This window comes from Pleurodeles waltl, chromosome 1_2 (assembly GCF_031143425.1).
Source record: "Pleurodeles waltl isolate 20211129_DDA chromosome 1_2, aPleWal1.hap1.20221129, whole genome shotgun sequence".
NCBI classification, from domain to species: Eukaryota; Metazoa; Chordata; class Amphibia; order Caudata; family Salamandridae; genus Pleurodeles; species Pleurodeles waltl.
The window spans coordinates 520,460,333-520,486,428 of NC_090437.1; positions in this window are offsets into that span (position 1 = coordinate 520,460,333).

The window sequence follows — 26,096 nt, forward strand, 5'->3', positions numbered from 1 at the left end:
TCTGTTTCTATGTGTTCTGCAAAATGCAGCACATTTACGAAAAGGAAAACAATGTGAATAATTACACATATTTCATGTTTCTTCTCGTTATGCCTCCATTTAAAAGGTGTAGCATTTTGACACATTCCAGGGTTTACATGTCTTTCTAAACCTTGAAATGTGCCTAAATCCATAGGTGGATGTGTGGGAACACCCACACTCCATCCATGGAATCCCTTCCCAGGGCAGAGTAAGTGACATGCACTGCATTGCTTTTCTCCTGATTTACTACGCCACACAGAGGCACACTAGGTTGCTTTGTGTGGATTTCTAAACCTCACTGGAACCTTTTGTTGCCTTCTGCCACATTACATTTTACAATGGCAACGTAAAAGCTTTGTAAATCTGGGTCTCAATGATTGTATCCTTCCCTTGGAATCTGGGCAGTGCTCCACTACCATTTGGATAAGTTTGCATTATTCTGATACTGCATGTAAAAATGCATACAAACATACACACATGCAAACATACATACATACATAGATGTATACATACATACACATATACGTACATATATGAAAACAGGAATAGGAGAAGAAGAATTCACAAGCAATACTTGTACTATTAATTTCCATAACCACTGAGAGTGACTAAAGTGAAATAGACATTAAGATGTTTCCCTCTTCAGATATGGAAGAAGGGGAAGAAAATGAACAGCTTGTAAGTCTGCAACAGCTGGAACGTGAATGTGAGAGAGAGTGTAATGTACAATAGGGCTATGGCGGTGGAAATGGTTTGTCAATATAACTGAGTCACAAAGGCTGAGGCCCAATTTCCTATATGTTCAATCAATTGAGGATGAACAGGAAGGTTTGTGCCCATGATGGCGCAAGGTGAGAAAAATACCTTAAAATAAATCTTTCAGGGTTGGAGTAAGGTACCTGGTGTTCTGTAGACATTGTGGTAATCCAACACATCATGGTGCCTCATGGTAGTTCAGGAGGTTAACATTTGAGAGGAATTATCTTGGGGTAAACTAAGGCAATGATCTTGGTGCATGCTCATTCGGTTTTGTGAAGTAGCATCAGAACATGTATGATACTTTTGACATCACATCAAAGGGCTCTAGGTAACAAAAGTGCAGCTGTGTGGTGGATGAGTCACTCATATGTGTCTGAATTTAGATAGTGCCATCACTATCTTCATAATCATCATCATCATCATCATAATCATCACCATTATCATCCGCATCCTGTTGGCCATCCATATGTCTTTTTTTTCACATACTGACACTGCTATACCAAGAGGCAGAAAAATATGGTTGGATGCATAGGTTAACACATGAGTTCCATGATCAACAAGCCATACAGTACAGAAAGTTGCAAAATTATCCATTATCTTTTGTTAGTCTGCCTATGATACTTGACCAGTTTGGGTGGAATGGATGAAATATGTGGAATTACAACCCAGCAAGTATAAGTTTGACTATTTTGTATTGTTAAGTATCACTGCTGGACGGGGACAGGGGCTGTTCTTTGCATTTTCTGTTTCTTTCCAAAAAAGAAAAAAGAAAATTAAACATAGCTTTATTTGCACCAAAATGAAAAAAGTGGAATCAAACTTTTTCTTGTTATGACAAATTAAAATTCCTTCAATTTGTTTGTAGTCATGTTTCTGATGTGGCATCAGACAAAATCGAAACTTTTTTTCATAAACAAACTTTTATTTCATTTTTAAACAGTACATTCAACATGTAATGGGCCAAGCAACACAGTATGCAGTAGTCACATATTCGTCAGATCCTAATCTTAAAGAGAAAATGTGACCATGAAGATATTGCAAAATAAAAATCACTGCAGGCCTATCGATTCAACGCAAATACTCCTCCCCTCCCTGTGGCCCCTGAAAGTCCCATACCCCCACTCATCTCCAGGAACTCCCAGTAATCTCGGCATTTCTAGATGCCATTGTTAGCTAAGTCTAGGTCACATGACTGCTCATAGTGACTGTCAGTCGGACACACTGAGGGAATTGGCCTGCTCTATTGCTGGACAGTCAGGTAATACAGGGGAATGTGCAGAGGTGTACGAGTCAGGTTTCTTCAGGCAATCCACTATGTGATCCCATCCTTTAGCCTTCTATGTGAACGATCCCCTCTCTGTGCTTCCTGGAATAATACAGCACCCTCATAGCCTGCCCTGTGCAGGAGCTCTCCCCTCCACCTGACCAGATGAGTGCCTCCAAGTGCCTTTCAGTGTATGGTGATCTCACGTTTTTCCACTACCATTGCAAGATCTACAAACCTGGTTGTGGTTATGTGTGCGTGGGAATCTCTCTTGCAGGCATGCCAATCGTGAGTGCGGGATAGACCTCTAGGTGATCACATTAATTGTCTAGACCAATCCATCCCAAAAAGATGTCAGATCAGGGCAGGACCAGACCATATGGATAATTTCAGCCCCTGGTACACCACAACTGGGGCAGGCAGCCGAGGGAGCATGGAAAATGTGTGTGATCTTACCATGGGTAAGGTATGCCGTATGCAGGAAATGTAAAATACTCAATTTGAAGTGAGCGTTCCTGGTGACAGTGTAGGTGTTAGCAAGAATTGGTACCTGGTCTGCATCAGGGATCGGCTTGGCAAGGTCCCCCTCCCATTTGCCTTGAAGGTCACACAGTGGTGTGAGCACCTTTAGCCGTAAGGCATGATAGAGTGCGGAAGTCACTTTGAAACAGACCCACATGGTGCACAACAGCTGGTAGCACTGGTGGTAGGGGGGCTCGACAGTGCTGGTCCTCCAGTGGGTGGGGAGAGTGGCCACTACTAACCAGTGTAGGAGAAATTGATTGATCAAAGGAGCAAGCAAAATCATCAAAGTCCATAAGTTCCACATCTCAGTACACGTCTCCCACTTGTGCGATTCTGTGTTAGGACCATTCCATCAGGTCTCTTAATGCCGCACCCTGGGTCAACTGTATCATGCCGCACCCTGGGTCAACTGTATGAGGGCCTCAATGGGAATGTCAGGCGCGTTGGGTCTATTAGTACAGGTGCGATGAAGGAAGCGTTGTCAGCAATGGCGAACAGTCTGTAGGGCCATAGTGGCCTCTCTGATTGATCGCCCAGGATTCAAAAGGAGCTGGAAGAGTGTCCCAGGGCTTGAGAGAGTGTCACTCAGGACTCTTGTGGGGTCTAGTCTCGATGCAATCCATTGGTTGAACCAATGAAGCTGCTCCTCAAGGTATTATAGCTCATAGCCACCATTTTAGACACAGCACAGAAAGAGGCAGCGATGTCCAGAAATTAATGCTGGTCTGGAGGCAGCTCCAACATTGCCTTACAGAAGATCAAAGGGGTTGTGATATAGTTTGACCCCTAAATATTTCAGACAGGTTCTTTCCCAGGTGACGCCCTTGAGATCCAAGGGCTGAGGTCTGTCCCAGTGTACTGGGAAGCGTTGACATTTTTGCTACTTGATACAAAGGCCTGAGAAAGCCTCAAAATGCTCCAGCAGTTCTTTAGCCCCAGGCAAGTCCCTGCCCATGCTACATAGGAAGAGGAGCAGATCATATGCATAGAGGGCAGTGTAATTGGTTATGCCCCTAATGTCCAGTCCCCAGAAGGTGATGCCCATACTCGCTGTGCCAGCAAACGGTTGGACAGCAATGGCAAGCAGCAGGAAGACTGGGCATCACTGCCTGGTGCCCCGACCAACAGTGTATGAATCTGAAATGCATCTGTCAGTGTGGACCTGGCCATTGGTGCTATATATAATAGTTTCGTTCACCACACAAAATTCGTTCCAGTGCCCATACACTGCATTGTCTGATACAGAAAATCCCATTGAAGGCTATCAAAGGATTTCTTGATGTCAATAGCAATGACCATTGCCTCTGGTTTGTCTGGGATCTCAGCTTTGAGGGTGGAGAGAAGCCTATGAATATTGGTGGCTGTGTTGCGTCCCGGGATAAATGTGGCCTAGTCTGTGCGAATGAGCTTGGTCAGGAAGGGGAGTAAACGGACTGCAATGATATGACTCATGATTTTTTAATCCAAATTAAGCATGGATAATGGGCAATATGCCTGGAAGTCAGAGGGGGGAGTCCCGGTTTTACCAGCGGGACGATCAGAGCCTCTTTAGTAGTGGGTGGGAGATGTCCATGTTCCCAGGCTGGAACATAGACTGTGACCAGGTGTGGGGTGAGCTCATCAACATAAGTGTACAATTCCATGGAGAGGCCTCTGTGCCGGGGCCCTTGTCCCTGTCCATGCTTTTGATGGTGACCCTCACCCCCTGTATTGTGATGGTTCCCCAAAGTTCCTCCTCCTCAGTTTGCATAAAGGTTGGCCGTATCCCAGAGCTAATGAAGTCTCCCATTTGTTGAGGGGGCTTTGGCAATGGGGGTATACAACATGGTATAATACCTAGCAAATCTGCTGCTGGTAGCCTCCTGGGTGTAAAGGCGTTCTCCCGTTTTGGGAGTTTCGTGGAGTGCAGTTGGCTAACCATGCCAAGAGGTCATCGCCTTGTCACGCTCCACATGTGTGCATACAGTGTACTCACAGTAGTCAAAGCAACAACGTTTTTTGGTGTATATTGCATGCTGCCCTTTAGCATCCAGGAGTTTTTGGTGTATGTCTGGGCTCCCGGGCCTGGCTATTTCTAAATAATGTAGAGCTCTTTCAATGGAGTCTATTTCACTCAGTAGAGTGTGATGTACCCCCACCACCCTGGGAATGCACCGACCTCTGATGAAGGATTAAAATGCATCCCTCTTGACAAGAGGTGAGGTAGCAGTGGTCACGTTGTCAATAAAGTAGGTGTGAGTCGCTTCCCCTATGGTCTGCAAGAAGATAGGGTCTTCCAGCATTTCTACTTGTAGGTGCCATAAGGAACCTGAGGATGGTCTGTCTGCCAAGACAGGGAAAGTAGTATGAGGTTATGGTCAGAGATTTTTCTGTAGAGATACTCAAAGTCTCAGACCACCCTGTGAACCTTTGGGCAGCACAAGAAAGTATTGAGGCATATGTGTCAGTCATGGACACTGGAGTAGAAGGAATAATCTCTAGTGTCAGGGTTCAGGCATCTCCAGAAGTCCACTAATCCCCACTGTTGCTTCCAAGCCATGAAGTCATGTGCAATGTGGCAGATTAGGCAGTCCCTGAGGGGTGGATTGGATCTATCTTGGGCTGCTCTACAGTTGTAGTCTTCCCCTTCACTATATTGTATGCCACATATGGGGCGAGGGCCCCATTAAGGTCCATAGGAGAGCCCCCCCGGTTTGAGTTTGGGGTGCAGAGACTCACTATAGTCAGGTCACAGCCCACTAAGCAGCCCAGAATCACCACAATCCCCCTGTTAGGGTCGATCAGTACAGTGGACATTTGGAATGGCACTCCAGGGAGAACGTATACCCCCTAACAAAAGCTGATCAAGACGTTGCATGTAATTCACCTCACTATCTCCTATGCAGTGCTTCTCTCTTAACAGCAGTGGGATGAGTCTCCTGGAGCAGTGCTATGTGGATACCCATCTCTTTAAGTATGCATGTACCTTATACCTCTTAGCCGTGCTATTAAGGCTCCAGATGTACCAGCTGATGAAATTGTACGTTAGAGCTGATGCCATATAAGTATAGTGTTAAAATGCGGTGAGTAGGTAAAACTAAGCTGTGGACCTGTATGGGCAGCAGGGAAACATGGTTCAATGCAGAGGTGGCCAAGCGGGAGGGCAGAGGCTTAACATCATACACTCCCCAACAAATATAAAAGTACCCAACCCCAGGACAAGAAGAAAACAACTTCTTATCCAAACCATCAAACTAACAGGCACCTCACATACAAGCATGATTCACACTTGTCAAGAAGAAAGGGGGGAAGTTTGTGCCAGTCACAACACCTTCCGGGCTCACATCATACCATCCAAGACAGAATAAGCTCACTCGCAATCAACTTGATTACCAATCATGATTGAGAGGAGCAAAGTGTAACTGTAAGAATCCCAAAGAGTATATGTAACCGAAACAGAATGACAACATGAAGCATATCAAACAATCTCATCCGAGGTGCCATGAATGACCAAAGGCAGTGATCCTCCTGAACAGTTTGAGGTATTGAGGCTTTATCAGAGTCAGTGTCCCCATGGTCTTCCACAGCTACCAGTGACAGGAAGCCTGGGCCTGCTCTCCTGATCTCTGCTACTGCCTCCACCCCCTTTTGTTGATCCTGTAGTGCCTGCATGCAGGATGGAGCAGTTTTGGCAATCTTTATTGTCTTATTTATGGGGGTTCTGTGGGGCCTCACTCCACTCCCAGTAGGTGACTTTCCTCCTTGCTGAAGGAGTCGGTCAACCCAGTCCCATAGCAGCACTGGTTCAGTAAAGAAATGCACTTCATCTTCAAAGGTCACTGTCAGCCTTGAGGGGTACAGCATAGCATAGTTCACCCTCAGTGCCCTCAGGTGTTTCTTGGCATCTATGAACCATGGCCACTGTTTTTTTTACCTCTTTAGAGAAGTCTTGGAAGAGCATCATCCTCTGGTTTTCTAGCAGGATGTTGTCATGTTGCCTAGATTGTTCCAGGATATGGTCTATGTCCTGATAGTGTAGCAATGTGGTCACTACCGGTCTAGTGGGGGGGCGTGAAAGGAACCAGTGAGAACATTCAAGTGCATAGGGTGGAGAAAGCCCCTGTGGGGCACAATATCTCAATGCCACTGTTCACTTATAATAGTAAGGTGGAACGTGAGAGAGATGGCCAACATTGCCAAGCATTGTAGGGTATACGTGTACCTCAAACGACACAAAACGCACATAGCAATTTTACAGGAAACGCACCTAACACAAGAAGAACTAAACAACCTCAAGAGTAAATGGCCAGGGTCAGCATATGGTACCACGACATCAGCATTTGCATGGGGGGGTGTTGGTGTGGATCGCACCAGAAGTTCCCTACACAGTAGAGTATCAGAAGATCGGCACAGAGGGTTGTTATGTTAAACTAGAAGGGTTATTAGACAGCACGCCACTCATTATAATAGGTTTATATGCTCCGAACTCAAAGCAAGGGTACTTCTTACTGTTAGTCACCCCCCAAATACTCCGAGATCCCATGATAAACTGCCTATGGGGAGGCGACTGGAACTGTGTGCCCGACATAGACAGGGATAGATCTCACCCCCCACTGGAGGGCGCTCCTAGTAGAAAAATTACTCAGACGCTGCAGACCTGGATGTCGGATAGGAGGCTGAGGGATGTATGGCGCATCCTACATCCCCTAGATAGAGAATATTCCTTCTATTCCCCGGTCCATCGCCTGCATACCCGCATAGACTTGTTGTTCTGCTCTGTAGAGCTAACCAACAACTTCACAGGGGCGTCATACTTGGCCAAAACCATATCGGATCACTGACCGCTGACGGCCACTGTGCAATAGGGCAGAGCATGCACACGCATTGCTATCTGGCGCCTACAGCCAGAATTGCTCCTTGATCCTTCATTCTGCCAAGAAATGGCAGAGCACATCTCCACATATTTTGAACTCAATGGAGAAACTGTGTCATTGCGCACTGTAGAATGGGATGCCGATAAAGTTGTGGCAAGGGACCTATGCTTAACGGCAGCTGTGGAAGTTCGGCGCACGATGTTTAGTGAACCGCTAACGATAGAGACCGAGCTCCAAGACGTGGAGCGAGATGTGGCAATGGGCACATCTACCCTGGAGCCCTTACATGCACTATGTGCACGCAGGATGGAGGTCGACTCGCGTTTGCGCAAATTTGACTACCGTCACTATGTTGCCAGAGCACACTCTGAGGGAGATCGCTCCAGCAGGCTGCTAGCTAGGTTGGTGCGAGGTGAACAACAGCGCACCCCAATTGGAGCCATACGACTGGATTTTGGTGTAGTGGTTAATACCTAGGCAGAAATAAACGATACATTTAGACAATATTACAGCACTCTATATGCAGCGAAACCCCCCCATCAGCAAAGCAATTAGCAGACTTCATCCAAACACTCCCCTTAGCTAGCTTGTCTATGACCCATTGAGAAGCATTAGAGGCACCCATAGATTCTGAAGAGATTCATCAGCCTCTATGTCAACTAGCATGCAACAAGGCGCCTGGTAGTGATGGCCTCCCGGCCAAATATTACCACAGTTAATCAAACCATACATGGAAATGCTACATGAGGCATTAAAGAAGGGCCGGCTACCCGACTTCCAGCGGGAGGCAGTGATTGTGGTCCTCCCTAAACCAGGGCGCAACCTTATGGATGTCCAGTCGTACCGTCCCCTTTCCTTGTCAAACCTGCTTTGCAAGCTCCTGGAACGATCCTTGCGAACCGCTTGCTCCGCTGATGTCAATGCTGGTTCATGAAGACCAGTCGGGTTTTATTCAGTTGAAGCACCTTCGTAAACATCAGAGGCCTCCTACAACTTATGTCGGATGCCCCAGACTTAGACTATGGACGAGTTGCGGTGTCCCTTGATAAAGAGAAGGCGTTCGACACCCTGGGCTGGCCTTTCCTGCTGGAAACATTGAGTCACATGGGGTTTGGCAAGATATTCATGCGGTGGTTTAACATACTGTACTCCGACCCTGCTGCCCAGGTTAAGACAGGAGGGATAATATGAGAACGGTTCCCTGTTGGGAGGGGCACAAGACAGGGATGTCTACTATCGCCGCTATTATTTGCCTTGGCGATCGAACCTTTGGCGGCACATCTACGATGTAGGGCTCAGGAATGGGGGATACCAGATGATAATAGACACCAGATCGTTTCCCTCTACACAGATGATGCTCTAGTATATCTACACAATCACACAGCCTCACTTCCGGGACTGTTACAAGTGTTTAATACATTCGGAAAACCTCTCGGGCTTACATGTCAACTGGTCAAAATCCTGCCTGTTCCCATTGACACCGACCCCTTTGGGTCACCAATCTAACACCCCGACACATGGGTTACCGTGGTCGTATAGCACTTTTAAATACCTGGGCATGCAAATATACCACAGTGCAGCCGACCTCAGGGAGGGAAACTTGGGACTGGTGCTCAGAGCCACCAGAGTTTCCTTGCCATTCTGGCGCTCACTACCGCTGTCGCCAATGGGGAGGGTGGCAATTGCAAAGATGCTTATACTTCCGCAATTGCTTTACAGTTTTCTGCTGTGCCACTGATGATCCCTCGAGACTTCTTCACTTCATTAAACAGCCTATTGACTGACTTGGTGTGGGGAAATGGACGTCAGCGAGTTGCACTCACCGACATACACTTACCGCTAGTGCAAGGTGGCCTGGGCACTCCAAACTACGAGTTATACTACGCAGCCGCACAGATACATTGGACCTGCCGTTGGCTACAGGGCCCCCCGAATGCTGAAACTAAGGCCACTAATGTGCTACGATGGCTGATAGATCGCAGCAGCCCCTCATGCCAACAAAATGTATTGATGGAAGTGGCTAATTGGTGCTGGGGTCGTTACATACTGGGGGGAACTCAGAACCCACCATACTCGCCGAGGTTCCCACTACTGGCCACCCCGGAAATCCGGAGTATGGCTGGACAACACAGGCTGTCACTGTGGCCCACAAAGGGCATTCAGACAACTTGGGACATATTCATAGAAGGACGCATAATGACTTATGCCGAACTCATGACCACACATGACGTAGAACGGGGTTGGTTTATAACGTATGGGGCGCTACAACAACTCGTTTGCTGCACATGGCGCTGCGGAGACGAGGAACACCCAACCTTCCCCCTCCTGCACCTCTTACTATCTGACCTAGGCGACCACTGTGGTACATCTTGGATATATGCCCTTCTACTTGGCAGCCCGGACATAGCCCAACCGAAGGCAAAGGAGAGATGGGATAAGATTCTTCCCGCACCGCTGACTCCGCAGACTTGGTGCACTGCACTTAACATGATTCAGGTAGTATCACGTAACCCTAGATTCCGTTACACACAATTCAATTATCTTCATCAAACATACCTAACCCTGCACCGGCTCCAGCGCATGTACCCCCAAACTAGCTGGGAATGCCCCAGATGTGGTGACTCTGATGCCACATTCTACCACATGACGTGGGAATGTCCGCTGGTTCTACGGGCCTGACACACCATAACTGCACTAACTGCAGAGCTGCTTTAATTCCCACTCTCCCCCACGCCAGAATCTTGTCTGTTGGGATCCACCAAAAGACTAAGAAGAATAAACAGGTGCATAAGTGCATTGACTTAGCATTTGTGCTGTTTAAGTGCCTTCTGGTGATGCAATGGAAAGCACCGTCCACTCCAGACACACAGCGTTGGTTGCATGACCTGCTGAAGTGGGCAAGAGCGGAAGCACAGTTATTACATTCCCTCCGGGATAAGGGGCTATTAATTAATGGGTTGGATATGTGGAACACCTTTGTCACCTCAATTGAGGCCAAAGATGATACTCGACCCCCATGAAGCCACAAACAGCATAAGCCAAGCATACACCTTGTGCATCAGAAACATTGCATAGAGGATATGACAATGTTCACACATAGGGGGAGTGGTCCTGACACGATGCACTACACCCCACATGCCAAGTACTCTCCAGAGTCAACCAGGAAACTATAAGGAACTCACCTGGAGCCTAACATACACAGCCGTCGCCGGCATCTGCACTAGCCAGTACATATGCAAAGGAACAGAGGGCAGAGTGTATTCATCATAGTCCTTCAGGATATACCTGGGCACATACCATATGTGTGGCACCAAAGTACACAACACAACAGGAAGAACCCACGCTGCCATCTGAACTATGACCGTTCATTACTAATTATCAACTGCCATAACACCAATGAACGAAGTATCTGGCTGACCGGGACAAGTGGGTGCCAGGGGGTGCCCCTCCCCACCTTCCAGCCTTCCCGATCCACTTACATCCCCACCAAAGATTACCCTTAAGCGGTTATAAAAAACCCCACGTCAATGTCCCTATCTTGTTTATTTTGCTTTTTGTTTTATGTATGTGATATTGTGCACCAAATTACAATAAAAGAGATTTTAAAAAACAACATTTAGGGGGTCATTACGACCCGGCGGCCGGCGGTATGTTGGCGGTAACACCGCCAACAGGCTGGTGGTGTTCCGCCACCAATTATGACCGTGGCGAAATTGCCACGGCCATACCGCCGGCCCCTCCATTTTCCCGCCAGGATTCCGCCTGGCGGTCATAATCCCCAAGGCAGCGGTACAAGCACCGCTGCCCTGGGGATTATGAGTCCCCGACCGCCGGCCTGTCCGTGGCGGTACACACTGCCATTGAAAGGCCAGCGGTAAGGGGACTTGGGGTGCCCCTGGGGGCCCCTGCACTGCCCATAGTGCAGGGGCCCCCAGGCAGAGCCCCGTCGCGCATTTCACTGCCCGAATTTCGGGCAGTGAAATGTGCGACGGGTGCTACTGCACCCGCTGCACATCAGCATTGCCGCCGGCTCTATTACGAGCTGGCTGCAATGTTGATGTGACATTTCTGCTGGGCCAGCGGACGGTAACACTGTTACCGTCCGCTGGCCCAGCGGAAATGTCATAATAGGGAGACAGGAATACCGCCTGCAATTGCGGTATTCTGTCTCCCGCGGCCTTGGCGGTCTTTTCAAAAGACCGCCGAGGTCGTAATGACCCCCTTAATGTTTGTTAACTTTCAGTTGGGAGCAGATAGGGATGTTGAATATGGTTTCTAAAGAATTCTATTTTTAAACCCTCTTTAATGGTAAAGTCAGATTTTAAATCACAATTTTGAAAGTGACATTTTAGAATGTTGGCATTTTCTTATCCTAACCATTTGGTGCCTGCGGTCTGTATCCTAGTTCACATGACTAGGAGTAACTGGCAGTTGGACTTTGTGTATTGGCCTAAGGTAACCATAACTCTCACTCTCACCATACATAGTTTTCTCATAGATATTTTTATTGCAAATGTTCCAGTGACATATCAAAGATGTCGAAGATGTCAGGAGTGTTGTAATATCTGGGATAATTAGCAGTGCATGGCAATGGTATGGGCTATAGTTAACTTAGGGCACAAGTTATAAGTACTTGAAACACCTCTAACTATAATAGCTGAATTTCTGTGGTTTTTATGTGTAAAATCTGAACCTAAATATAATGTCTCAGTAACCTTTGTTTTTTTCAGTAAATTTCTAAGGTGTTTTTTTGTTTTATTCTATTTTTCTATCTGTAATTTCCTTGTAACCTTTGTTTTTCTCAGTGAACTCCTAATGTTTTTGTTTTTTTAATTTTATATCTTAAGTGAAACATTTATGTGATCTTAGGTTTCTTGGGGAATTTAGATGTGTTTTTACATTCTATTTCCTAAATATAACAACACTGCAAGCTTCTGTTTTTGAAGTAAGTTTGTAAACTTTTTTGGTATCACCTTTAACGTTTTTGAGTGGGGGTGTGAGTGGCTGAATGGGTTGATGAGTGTGTGTGAGTGGCTTGTGTGTTAGTGAGTGGGTGTGTGAGTGGCCTCATGGCTGAGTGACTGAGTGTGTGCATTTGTCTAGAAGTGGATGTGTGAGTGACGGTAAGTTTCTGCGAGTATGTGTAGCACTGGTTCTATACATGTGTGAGAGGGTGTGTGATTAGCTGCATGAGGATGTATGTGGGTGTATATGTTACTTATGTACAAACTATTGACCCCCTTTGCTTTAAGTTTCAAAGAGGTTGCTGTAATGAGCATTTGCTTAACCTGTGCCTGATGTTAGTCTTGCATATTTTTTGTTGTCCTAGAACTAATCAATCTAGTGCTCTCCTTATGCTAAAGTAAGTTCAGAGGTTGGAGGCAGGTGAAAGGCCTTTAATGTTTAATTTAGTAATATAAGTGTAATGATTAGAAACATTACATACAGTTATGGCTTAAGTAACCCTTCACAAGCATTAGGGTGAGTGAAGTAAAATTAAGACGTTCAGGACTGTACTACCCTGTTGACTGTAAATTTGAAACAGCAGATATAATTTGTCTGTTGCTCCTTTAGTTTTGTTTTTATTGTTTTATTAAGGATTTTTCAATTACTCCACAAGAGGAGTGTATAAAAATACAAAAAATCATAGTTGATTACAGCAATCCATTGATACAATATTCCAGAATAAGATTAGCAAATTTTCATAGTAAAATATACAGCTACAGAGAGGTGGCATGAAAGGTAAAGTGCAAATAGAGCTTCAAGTCAAAACCAGTGCAAAACAAATAGGCGCAGATTTCCAATGGCTAATCTGAGCCGGAGACATCTAAGAACAACACAATAATGAACAAGAAGAGCCTACTATAATGCAATAGACAGTAATCACAGAACAAAAAAAGGGGAAAAAAGAGTGAAGCTAGAGTACAAATAGTTTTCCCAGAATCAAGAAAGAACAGAATACTAAAGCCTCATACACACTCACAAATGAAACCTTCTGTAACATACAACCTGTACAGACCCCATGTGCCTGTCATCGCATCTCAGATTCATTCCTGCCTTTTCTTGACTTTCCTGCTTTTCTGGATATATAAATTAATTTGTAGGTTATACATCCTTAGTAGCCAAGGTAATCATTGATGGAATGTCGGGTAATGTGATTCATGCCATGCTGATGCAATGAAAATGTGAACAACTGCCATGGCTAGAAAAACATATGAGTGACCATCTCATTGTGTCTGCCCAGTAGTATTTGCTGGGTAGTCATTTTAATGTCCAGCAACATTGCACTTTCCATAAACCTGGTTATCTCTTGTTTCAGTAAGTCTAGTGCTGCACAAGAACTGAATATATTTTTCACATCCATTTACAAAATCTTTTTTTCAAGTTTTTTTAAAATTTGCAAATCCATCGCACCCCCTCCCTCCTGAGATGTGTATTCTGGGAAGCCCTGCAGAGCTGGAGTGATTTATAACAACATGTAAAAACATATATAGAGTACTTAAAATTAATGTTTGATGTAAGGGGTTTACTAAAATGATTAAAAGTAACTCATTATGCAGTAAATAAATATGTTATAAAATGTTATTTAAATACATTTTATGGACATCACCTCGAATACCATGTGACATGGAAAGAAAGTGTTTCATTGGTTGAAAAGCCTTGCAGTTCTCTGTACAGAAAATTCCACCTATTTTTTTCCTCCTTGGGTGTGTCTCTCATTTTAACACCTCTTCAGTAAGCTGGGTAGGTGGTTTTGTGAGTGATGCTTTTTCTTTTTTCAAAAATGACATCCACAAGCACTCAGGAGCCAGAAGAGCACCAGATGGGGAGTTCCTAAGAGGAAGAGCATCCTGCCCCTAAAAAAGAGTCAATTGCTTGGAACGTTTTCATTATCCCTTCAGAGGAAAAAAGGTAGTAGCCAAACAGGTGCGATGCATTCTATGTAATTGCATTTTGTCTAGGGGTACTTCAAAAAGGTACTCTCATAGAACCACTTCAATGCTCAAATATCTGAAGACACTACATCCTTGACATCTAGCCAGGGCTCAGAGGGAGAAAGATGTGCATCAACCTTCTACATCTCATGCAGAGGGCAGATGCATCTGATAATTTGCTCCCAACTACTGCTCCTGAAATGGTTCCTGCAGGAGATCTAGAACTTTTAAAAGTTGGCACATTATGTTCTGACTGTAATAAGATTCTAACTGTTATGCAACAGTCTATTCCATCAGTTCTTGAAGCAGCCAGAAATTATATATATATATTTTTAAAACAATTATTACACAAGTTATGTGAGTTCTGTTATTATACTATTTCCCAATAGTTGCAGTTTTTTTTGAAGTAAGAAAAAAAATCAAAAAAATCAAAAAAAGCTTAAAATACTCAAAAAAATCAGAAAATGTAAACAGTACAACAAATGATTCTCTTTAGAACCACCTTATTTGCGTTAAAGAAAAAGTATATGGTTTATGTTTGTTTCTGAATGCTTTAATGTGTATTTCTGTTTGAGTGACTGTATATGTGAATAGATGTGTGAGTAAATGTGTGAGTGAGTGTGTGAAGACCTGTAGAGGTAACTGTATGGGAGAGTGAGTGGGTGTGTGAAGAGGTATATGTCAACACCAGAGCATTACGCGCTCTATTGGCGACTAAAATGCAAAAACCCAGCATTCTCAAAACACTGTAATTTATGCATTTTGCTGATATGTTGTGGTTTAACCTTTTGCATTGCAGAGTTCAATCCTGAAGACTGATTTTGAATATGCTTACAAATACTGTTCCTTTGTAATGTATTGTTGCAGGTTTTCAAAGTGTGTTAGGGTGTGGCCCTTTCCAGGGTCTTCCAGAGACTTTCCCTGCAGCATGCCTGGGCGTGGTTGTTGGCTGGGCCAAGACTCTATAAAAGAAGAGCCAGCCCAAATCTCAGTGCTCACTATTCAGAGGTCCCGGTGCAGAACAGCAGCTATTTCCAGAGTTCCTGTTCCGGTGGCCTATTTGATTTTCCAGTCCTCTGCTTTTCATGCTTCATTGGTGAATCTTGTTCTTGGGCGGTAAGACGTTAGTTGGGTTTATTCCCAACACCGTTTATTTTCAGAACTATCGTATTCTAGGGTTTAATTATTTATTTGATTAACATATTGCTTTGAGCTCAGAAAAAGTGCACTTGAGTGTTTTGTAGTGTTTACATGGGAGTTTGGGAATCGGCAAGATGCGTGATTCGTTTGTGGAAGCTTGGAAATTGTGTTTCATTGCGCGCTGTCATTTTTTAGCATATACATGGACGTTTACGAATCGGCCAGAGGCGCGATTTGTTTTATGAAAATTTAGAACTTGTGTTTCATTACACGCTACTATTTTTAACATGTACAGGGATGTTTACGAATCGGCAAGACGCGCGATTCGTTTTATGAAGCTTTAAAACTTGTGTTTCATTACGCGCTACCATCTATTGACATTTACATGGAGGCTACGAATCGGCAAGACATGCGATTCGATTCAAGATAATTTTAAAGCTTGTTGTTTATTGTGCGCAACCATTTCCTGACATTTACATGAAGGTTTACGAATTGGAAAAACACACGATTCGTTTAATGATGATTTAAACCTTGTTGTTTATCACGCTCTACCATTTCTTGACATTTTGCATGGTGGCATTTGAGTCAATAGGACGTGTGATTTTCTCCTCGAGTTTATTTTATGTTGTTCATTGTACACTACTATTCTAGGACATTTGTTTGGTGGTATTCAGGTTGACAAGTGTGTGATGTATTTCTTGAACTCATATAGTATTAAGTCATTGAAACACAATTCTTCCATAGTGTTTTCTATATATAAATATATATATATATATATATATATATATATATATATCTGTAAAGAGTGTAATCTGTGTTGAAAACATTTCGAGAAAACACAAAAGGTCAGAGTTTCTAAATGTAATATTGTATGCTTCTATTATGCATGTTCTTTTTTCTGGTTCATGCTTGAATAAGAAAGTTTTAATTTAATTCATTCTGATTCCATTACAGGTATCCGACCATCTTGAAATCTAGTCATTTTAAACTTAATTCTAAGATTGATCATGTTTTCAGAATGACTATGCTTAAAACCTTAGTCTAGTATTGATTTCAGGTCATATTGTGTGTTCTAACCTTTTTTCTTACTATAGGTCTCCTTCCCAGCTGTTCCCTTCCTAATCCCCTCTTCCCCTCTTGAACTCTCTCAGCCTCTGTGATTTATCTATCAGAGTCTTGGAGCTGTTCAGTGGTGGACGTGTTGGGAACATGCGCAGACCCCAAGGATCTGGTGACTCTGACAGAATAGTGAGCCCATAAATTATTATCCTCCTGGTTTGTGTATGTTCTCAGCAGGGCCACGTTGGACAAGTTAGTCAAGGCTATCACCCAGCTCCAGGCAGAGGTGGTATCATCCAAAGAATTAACAACTAGCTTAGCTGCGAAAGTGAGTCAGTTGCAAGATAAGGTAGAGAAGAAGGAACTAGAGGCCAGATGTATGATCACGGCCCATTGCGATTCGGTAATAGCGATTTTTAAGAAATCGCTATTACCAACTCGCAAAGGGCCATGTATCACATTTGCGAATCGGTAATAGCGATTTCTTAAAAATCGCAAATGCTATTACTGAATCGCAAATTGCGATACCGGCCCCATTCGCAGCTATGGGCCTGTTGGCCCAATAGCTGCTAATTTTTTGCATTTCCAAAATTGCGATTTCTGAACCAGAAATCGCAATTTTGGAAATGCAAAAGGCCAGGGTGCTGGGGGCCTAAGGCCCCCTCTCCTGCACCCCAATTTTTTTTTTTTTAACATGTAAGGTACACATATGCCAAAAGGGCATGTGTGCTTTACATGTTTAATTTAAAAATGCAGTTTAACTGGATTTTTTTATTTTGCACCAGGTTGCCACCTTGTTGCAAAGCATGGTATTTTGCAAGTGCAAAATGCCATGTTTGGGAAAATCGCAATTTGCGATTTTTTCCTGAACAGCCTTGCGACCTTGAAATTGCGAATCGCAAATTGCGACTCGCAATTTCCAGGTCGCAACGCAAAAAATCGCTATTTTAGCGATTTCTTAGTTGTGGTCTGCGAATGCATTTCATGCATCGCAGACCACGGGTTTGCACTCGCAAACGGCCGATTTTACCGTTTGCGAGTGCAAAATCATTTCATACATCTGGCCCAAAGTCCCACAGGTCTGTTTTGGCCAGGTACTTCTTCTCAGGCTTCTGGAAGTAATCCGACAAACAGTTCTCTAAATTTTCCTTCCGCAATTCCTTTAGCTCCCCCAGAACGTTTCTCAGGTGACCCTTCGAAACCACAATCTTTCCTGGTTCAAGTGGGACTACATTTCACCTGCAGACCACATACTTTCCCCGATGCCCAGTCCAAAGTAGCTTTCTTGTTATCATATTTGGCTGGGGATGCAGCTACTTGGGCAATTCCTCTTGTGCGTAAAGATAGTCCCTTGTTGTACAACTGGAGAAATGTTGTTCGTGAGTTTGAGAGAGTTTTTGATCATAGAACTGTAACACAGTCAGCAGATTGTGAATTATTAGATTTACGCCAAGGGAATCAAGATCTAGTATCGTATTTAGCCAATTTTAATCGGTTGGTTGCCGATACATCCTGGCCTAAAGAAAAACAAGTGGTTTTGTTTTACAAGGGACTCAAAGAAGAATTAAAAGATATCTTAGCGCAAATTGACCCACAACCGGCAGACTGTCAAGAATTAATAAACCTTGTTTTCAGGCTTGATCATCGTTTAGCAGAACTTTAAGGAACGCGCAACAAGATTGAAAAATATTCATGGCGCATTCATGATAACTGAGACTCAAGAATTCCGAAAGAGAGAACTCCGGCACCAATGGAAATTGGAATCATCAGAAGACCTTTGACCAAAGAGGAAAAGGATTTACGCAGAAAAAATGGACAATGTCTTTATTGTGGGCGGAAGGGTCATTTTGCCAAAGATTGTCCAATCAAACCAAAGAACAAGCAAGGTCCGGTTCAGAAGGTCGCAGCCAATACACCAGTCGAGTTGGGAAACTAAAACACCCGAGATGCAGAGAAGGGTTTCTCTTGGGTGTCACCGTGGACCCTTCACAATCTAGGCATCTTAAACTGGAAATAAGAGTTCAGGTCAAGAAAAAGAGTTATTTCAAAAAGGTTCTAGTCGATTCTGGGGCTACTGGGAACTTTGTTGATATCCAATTGGTTCGTGCATGGGGGATCCCATGTATTGAAAAGAAAACCCCAGCAATCATCCAGGCAGTCGATGGAAAACTCTTGACTGGAGGCCCAGTAACTCTGCAGACTATCCCCTTGTCAATGATTTGTGAAAATAAGAATCAAAGAAAGAAACATAATGAGAAAATCATCTTTGATGTAATTCTTGCTCTCCAATATGGGATTATCCTCGGCTTGCCATGGGTAACTCATCACAATCCAGAGATCAATTGGGCAGAACGAAAAATCGTGTTCTCATCTGCGCTATGTAACGAACAATGTCTCCAAAAGATTCAAGTACCAAAAATTTGCAAATCTTCCATAGCTACTGCCACAGAGAAAGAAATCAAATTGCCCAAACAGTATTACATTTACAAAGATGTATTTGATGAGAAAGGAGCAGAGAATCTACCTCCTCATAGATCTTATGACTGCCAAATTGATCTAGCACCCTGTGTGATACTTCCCAACTGTTGTGTATATGCCCTGTCAGAACATGAAAACCAACATTTACGAAAATACCTAGATCTATTTTTGGAGAATGGCTTCATTCGTCCCTCTAAGTCTCCTGCAGCTTCGCCTTTGTTTTTTGTTCCAAAAGCTAAAGGAGAACTTCGATCTTGCATCGATTATAGGGGCTTGAACAAAGTCACCATCAAGAATAAATATCCTTTACCCCTAATTCCAGTTTTATTGGAACAAGTAAAGAGAGCCAAAATCTACACGAAGCTTGACCTTCGAGGTGCTTATCATTTGGTCAGAATGAGAGAGAGTGACGAATGGAAAACAGCATTAAAGACAAGATATGGCCTTTTTGAATACACCGTCATGCCTTTTGGTCTGTGTAATGCTCCAGCAGCATTTCAATTTTTCTTGAATGACATTCTTAGAGAGTACCTTGACATATTTGCCATAGTCTACATCGATGACATCTTGATCTACTCAGACAATGAAAACGAACATGTCCAACATGTCAAGAAAATTCTCGCAGCCCTTCGAAAGCATCACTTATATTGCACACTAACTAAGTGTGAGTTTCACGTTACCACAGTTGAGTTTCTAGGGGTTATTCTTACCCCTCAAAGTATGGTGATGGCAGAAAAGAAAGTGAAAGCAGTATCTGACTGGCCCACCCCAAAGAATGTTCGTGATGTACAATGTTTTCTGGGGTTTCCAAATTTTTACCAGAGGTTCATAAATCATTTCTCCCAGACAGCAGCTCCAATCACTAAGCTACTATGAAAGATGGAAAATTTGTATGGTCCCCAGAAGCTGATCAAGCCTTCTCGACTTTGAAGGAAGCTTTCTCCACTGCCCCAGTCTTGATTCATCCTGATGCAAATCGACCTTTCATAGTGGAAGTTGATGCTTCAGATATAGCAATAGGAGCCGTCGTATCACAACGAAATAAAGATACTGGTCAACTTCATCCTGGAGCTTATATGTCTCAAAAGTTGAACGAAGCTGAACAGAACTATGTCATTGCTGAAAAAGAACTTCTGGCGATTCGTGACTCCTTTAAAGAATGGAGACATCATTTGTTGGGGGCCAAATACACAGTTACAGTATATACTGATCATCGTAATCTTCAATTCATGAGTTCCGCCAGACTTTTGACCCCTCTGCAATTACGCTGGATGCTTTTTTTTGCCGAATTTGATTTTGTAGTAACTTTCCGGCCTGATACAGATAATCGCAAAGCCGACGCCTTGTCCCATCAAAAGTCTACCACGTTGCCTGCATTGCAAGCCTCCAGAGCTATCATTGCTCCTGACAAGGTTCTATGTATCATAAAAACTGAAGATTTCTTTTAAGAAATTCGCAATTCTTTCACTGTTTGAAAATGGCAAAAATGGGCACAAGCAGAACCCAAAAGGTCAATCAATCAAGGACTACCCTTTCATAACGCTTGTTTGTTTGTATCCACTACCAAACTTCGCAAGATAGTGTTTCATTGGTTGCATGTTATACCTATGGCAGGTCCCCCAGGTACCCTTAAAACTCTTGAACTGATCCAACGTTATTTTTGGTGGCCTACCCAAACAAAAGATGTAAAAGCAATGGTAATCAACTGCGAAGTTTGTGCTTGCATTAAAACAAGTCATTCAAAACCAAAAGGGTTGTTACATCCACTTCGAACCCCAAGTCGTCCATGGGAGCACATTTCTTTAGATTTTATTACCGGTTTGCCAGTGGTTCAACAGTATTCAGTAATTCTGGTGGTAGTAGATAGTCTCACGAAATATGGACATTTCATTGCTTGTAAAAAACTGCCCACTTCTAGTGAACTGGCAACTATTTTACTGAACAGAGTAATTTGTTATCATGGGCTGCCAAAGGTTATCCTGTCCGATCGAGGGCAATTTACCTCCAATATCTGGAACACATGGTGTAAAACACTCCAAGTGACATCTACGCTATCTACTAGTCACCATCCTCAAACAGATGGTCAAACGGAGATACTAAATCAGACTTTGAAACAATACCTACGTGCCTACGCTAAAAAGGCACTTCATTCTTGGGCATCTATGCTTTGGTTAGCTGCGTTAGCTTATAATAATTCATTCCACACTTCTATTGGCGTTACACCCTTTTTTGGTTTATTTGGCTATCATCCTAACACTTTGCCCATCACAATTCCTAAAGAAAGTTCTCTTACTCCAGCTGTGTCAGAAACCATTCAGCATTTGCATCAAACCCAGAAACTGATTCAACAGCATTTAGAAAAAGCCAAACAAAAATACAAAAGGCAAAATGACAAGAAACATTGCGAGGGACCACAATATCAACCAGGTGACAAAGTCTGGCTTTCCACAAAACATATAGGGGGTTATTACAACTTTGGAGGAGGTATTAATCCGTCCCAAAAGTGACGGTAAAGTGACGGATATACCACCAGCCGTATTACGAGTCCATTATATCCTATGGAACTTGTAATACGGCTGGTGGTATATCCGTCACTTTACCATCACTGTTGGGACGGATTAACACCTCCTCCAAAGTTGTAATAACCCCCATAGACTTCAAGAAGAAGCACATTTTTAACCCCAAATTCATAGGTCCTTATACTGTCCTTCAGCAAATCAATCCGGTGACCTATAAACTACATTTACCCAGATCCCTACAGATTCATCCAGTGTTCCACACTTCCCTCTTGAAAAAGGCAGTCCAAAATATCCACCCTCATCCAGCTCCTGTTCTAGTACAAGGGGAAGAAGAATACGAAGTCAAGAAATTGTTGGATTCCAAACTGAGAGGGCGTAATCTATGGTACTTAATCTCATGGAAAGGTTATGGTCATGAAAGTAACTCATGGGTTTCCGCCTCTGATGTTCATACTCCAGTACTTGTGAGACGCTTTCATCGTCTTAATCCAGGCAAACCAGGCCCTAGAGCGCTCCTGGGAGAGGGGAGTACTGTCAACACCAGAGCATTACGCGCTCTATTGGCGACTAGAATGCAAAAACCCAGCATTTTCAAAACACCTTAATTTATGCATTTTGCTGATATGTTGTGGTTTAACCTTTTGCATTGCAGAGTTCAATCCTGAAGACTGATTTTGAATATGCTTACAAATACTGTTCCTTTGCAATGTATTGTTGCAGGTTTTCAAAGTGTGTTAGGGTGTGGCCCTTTCTAGGGTCTTCCAGAGACTTTCCCTGCAGCATGCCTGGGCGTGGTTGTGGGCTGGGCCAAGACTGTATAAAAGAAGAGCCAGCCAAAATCCCAGTGCTCACTATTCAGAGGTCCTGGTGCAGAACAGCAGCTATTTTCAGAGTTCCTGTCCCGGTGGCCTATTTGATTTTCCAGTCCTCTGCTTTTCATGCTTCATTGGTTAATCTTGTTCTTGGGCGGTAAGACGTTAGTTGGGTTTATTCCCAACACCATTTATTTTCAGAACTATCGTATTCTAGGGTTTAATTATTTATTTGATTAACATATTGCTTTGAGCTCAGAAAAAGTGCACTTGAATGTTTTGTAGTGTTTCCATGGGAGTTTGTGAATCGGCAAGATGCGTGATTCGTTTTGTGGAACTTGGAAATTGTGTTTCATTGCGCGCTGTCATTTTTTAGCATATACATGGACGCTTACGAATCGGCAAGAGGCGCGATTCGTTTTATGAAAATTTAGAACTTGTGTTTCATTACGCGCTACTATTTCTAACATGTACAGGGATGTTTACGAATCGGCAAGACGCGCGATTCGTTTTATGAAGCTTTAAAACTTGTGTTTCATTACGCGCTACCATCTATTGACATTTACATGGAGGCTACGAATCGGCAAGACATGCGATTCGATTCAAGATAATTTTAAAGCTTGTTGTTTATTGTGCGCAACCATTTCTTGACATTTACATGAAGGTTTACGAATTGGAAAAACACACGATTCGTTTAATGATGATTTAAACCTTATTGTTTATCACGCTCTACCATTTCTTGACATTTTGCATGGTGGCATTTGAGTCAATAGGACGTGCGATTTTCTCCTCAAGTTTATTTTATGTTGTTCATTGTACACTACTATTCTAGGACATTTGTTTGGTGGTATTCGGGTTGACAAGTGTATGATTTATTTCTTGAACTCATATAGTATTAAGTCATTGAAACACAATTCTTCCATAGTGTTTTCTATATATAAATATATATATATATCTGTAAAAAGTGTAATCTGTGTTGAAAACATTTCAAGAAAACACAAAAGGTCAGAGTTTCTAAATGTAATATTGTATGCTTCTATTATGCATGTTCTTTTTTCTGGTTCATGCTTGAATAAGAAAGTTTTAATTTAATTAATTCTGATTCCATTACAGGTATCCGACCATCTTGAAATCTAGTCATTTTAAACTTAATTCTAAGATTGATCATGTTTTCAGAATGACTATGCCTAAAACCTTAGTCTAGTATTGATTTCAGGTCATATTGTGTGTTCTAACCTTTTTTCTTACTATAGGTCTCCTTCCCAGCTGTTCCCTTCCTAATCCCCTCATCCCCTCTTGAACTCTCTCAGCCTCTGTGATTTATCTATCAGAGTCTTGGAGCTGTTCAGTGGTGGACGTGTTGGGAACGTGCGCAGACCCCGATGATCTGGTGACTCTGACAGAATAGTGAGCCCATGAATTATTATCCTCCTGGTTTGTGTATGTTCTCAGCATGGCCACGTTGGACGAGTTAGTCAAGGCTATCACCCAGCTCCAGGCAGAGGTGGTATCATCCAAAGAATTAACAACTAGCTTAGCTGCGAAAGTGAGTCAGTTGCAAGATAAGGTAGGGAAGAAGGAGCTAGGGGCCAGATGTATGATCACGGCCCATTGCGATTCGGTAATAGCGATTTTTAAGAAATCGCTATTACCGACTCGCAAAGGGCCATGTATCACATTTGCGAATCGGTAATAGCGATTTCTTAAAAATCGCAAATGCTATTACCGAATCGCAAATTGCGATACCGGACCCATTCGCAGCTATGGGCCTGTCGGCCCAATAGCTGCGAATTTTTTGCATTTCCAAAATTGCGATTTCTGAACCAGAAATCGCAATTTTGGAAATGCAAAAGGCTTCTCCTGCACCCCAATTTTTTTTTTGGGAACTTGTAAGGTACACACATGCCAAAAGGGCATGTGTGCTTTACATGTTTAATTTAAAAATGCAGTTTAACTGGATTTTTTAATTTTGCACCAGGTTGCCACCTGGTTGCAAAGCATGGTATTTTGCAAGTGCAAAATGCCATGTTTGGGAAAATCGCAATATGTGATTTTTTTCTGAACAGCCTTGCGACCTGGAAATTGCGAATCACAAATTGCGACTCGCAATTTCCAGGTCGCATCGCTAAAAATCGCTATTTTACCGATTTCTTAGTTGTGGTCTGCAAATGCATTTCTTGCATCGCAGACCACGGTTTTGCACTCGCAAACGGCCGATTTTACCATTTGCGAGTGCAAAATAATTTCTTACATCTGGCCCAAAGTCCCACAGGTGTGTTTTGGCCAGGTACTTCTTCTCAGGCTTCTGGAAGTAATCCGACAAACAGTTCTCTAAATTTTCCTTCCGCAATTCCTTTAGCTCCCCCAGAACGATTCTCAGGTGACCCTTGGAAACCACAATCTTTCCTGGTTCAAGTGGGACTACATTTCACCTGCAGACCACATACTTTCCCCGATGCCCAGTCCAAAGTAGCTTTCTTGTTATCATATTTGGCTGGGGATGCAGCTACTTGGGCAATTCCTCTTGTGCGTAAAGATAGTCCCTTGTTGTACAACTGGAGAAATGTTGTTCGTGAGTTTGAGAGAGTTTTTGATCATAGAACTGTAACACAGTCAGCAGATCGTGAATTATTAGATTTACGCCAAGGGAATCAAGATCTAGTATCGTATTTAGCCAATTTTAATCGGTTGGTTGCCGAGACATCCTGGCCTGAAGAAAAACAAGTGGTTTTGTTTTACAAGGGACTCAAAGAAGAATTAAAAGATATCTTAGCGCAAATTGACCCACAACCGGCAGACTGTCAAGAATTAATAAACCTTGTTTTGAGGCTTGATAATCGTTTAGCAGAACGTTAAGGAACGCGCAACAAGATTGAAAAATACTCATGGCGCATTCATGATAACAGAGACTCAAGAATTCCGAAAGAGAGAACGCCGGCACCAATGGAAATTGGAACCATCAGAAGACCTTTGACCAAAGAGGAAAAGGATTTACGCAGAAAAAATGGACAATGTCTTTATTGTGGGCGGAAGGGTCATTTTGCCAAAGATTGTCCAATCAAACCAAAGAACAAGCAAGGTCCGGTTCAGAAGGTCGCAGCCAATACACCAGTCGAGTTGGGAAACTAAAACACCCGAGATGCAGAGAAGGGTTGCTCTTGGGTGTCACCGTGGACCCTTCACAATCTAGGCATCTTAAACTGGAAATAAGAGTTCAGGTCAAGAAAAAGAGTTATTTCAAAAAGGTTCTAGTCGATTCTGGGGCTACTGGGAACTTTGTTGATATCCAATTGGTTCGTGCATGGGGGACCCCATGTATTGAAAAGAAAACCCCAGAAATCATCAAGGCAGTCAATGGAAAACTCTTGACTGGAGGCCCAGTAACTCTGCAGACTATCCCCTTGTCAATGATTTGTGAAAATAAGAATCAAAGAAAGAAACATGATGAGAAAATCATCTTTGATGTGATTCTTGCTCCCCAATATGGGATTACCCTCGGCTTGCCATGGGTAACTCATCACAATCCAGAGATCAAATGGGCAGAACGAAAAATTGTGTTCTCATCTGCGCTATGTAACGAACAATGTCTCCAAAAGATTCAAGTACCAAAAATTTGCAAATCTTCTATAGCTACTGCCGTGGAGAAAGAAATTAAATTGCCCAAACAGTATTACATTTACAAAGATGTATTTGATGAGAAAGGAGCAGAGAATCTACCTCCTCATAGATCT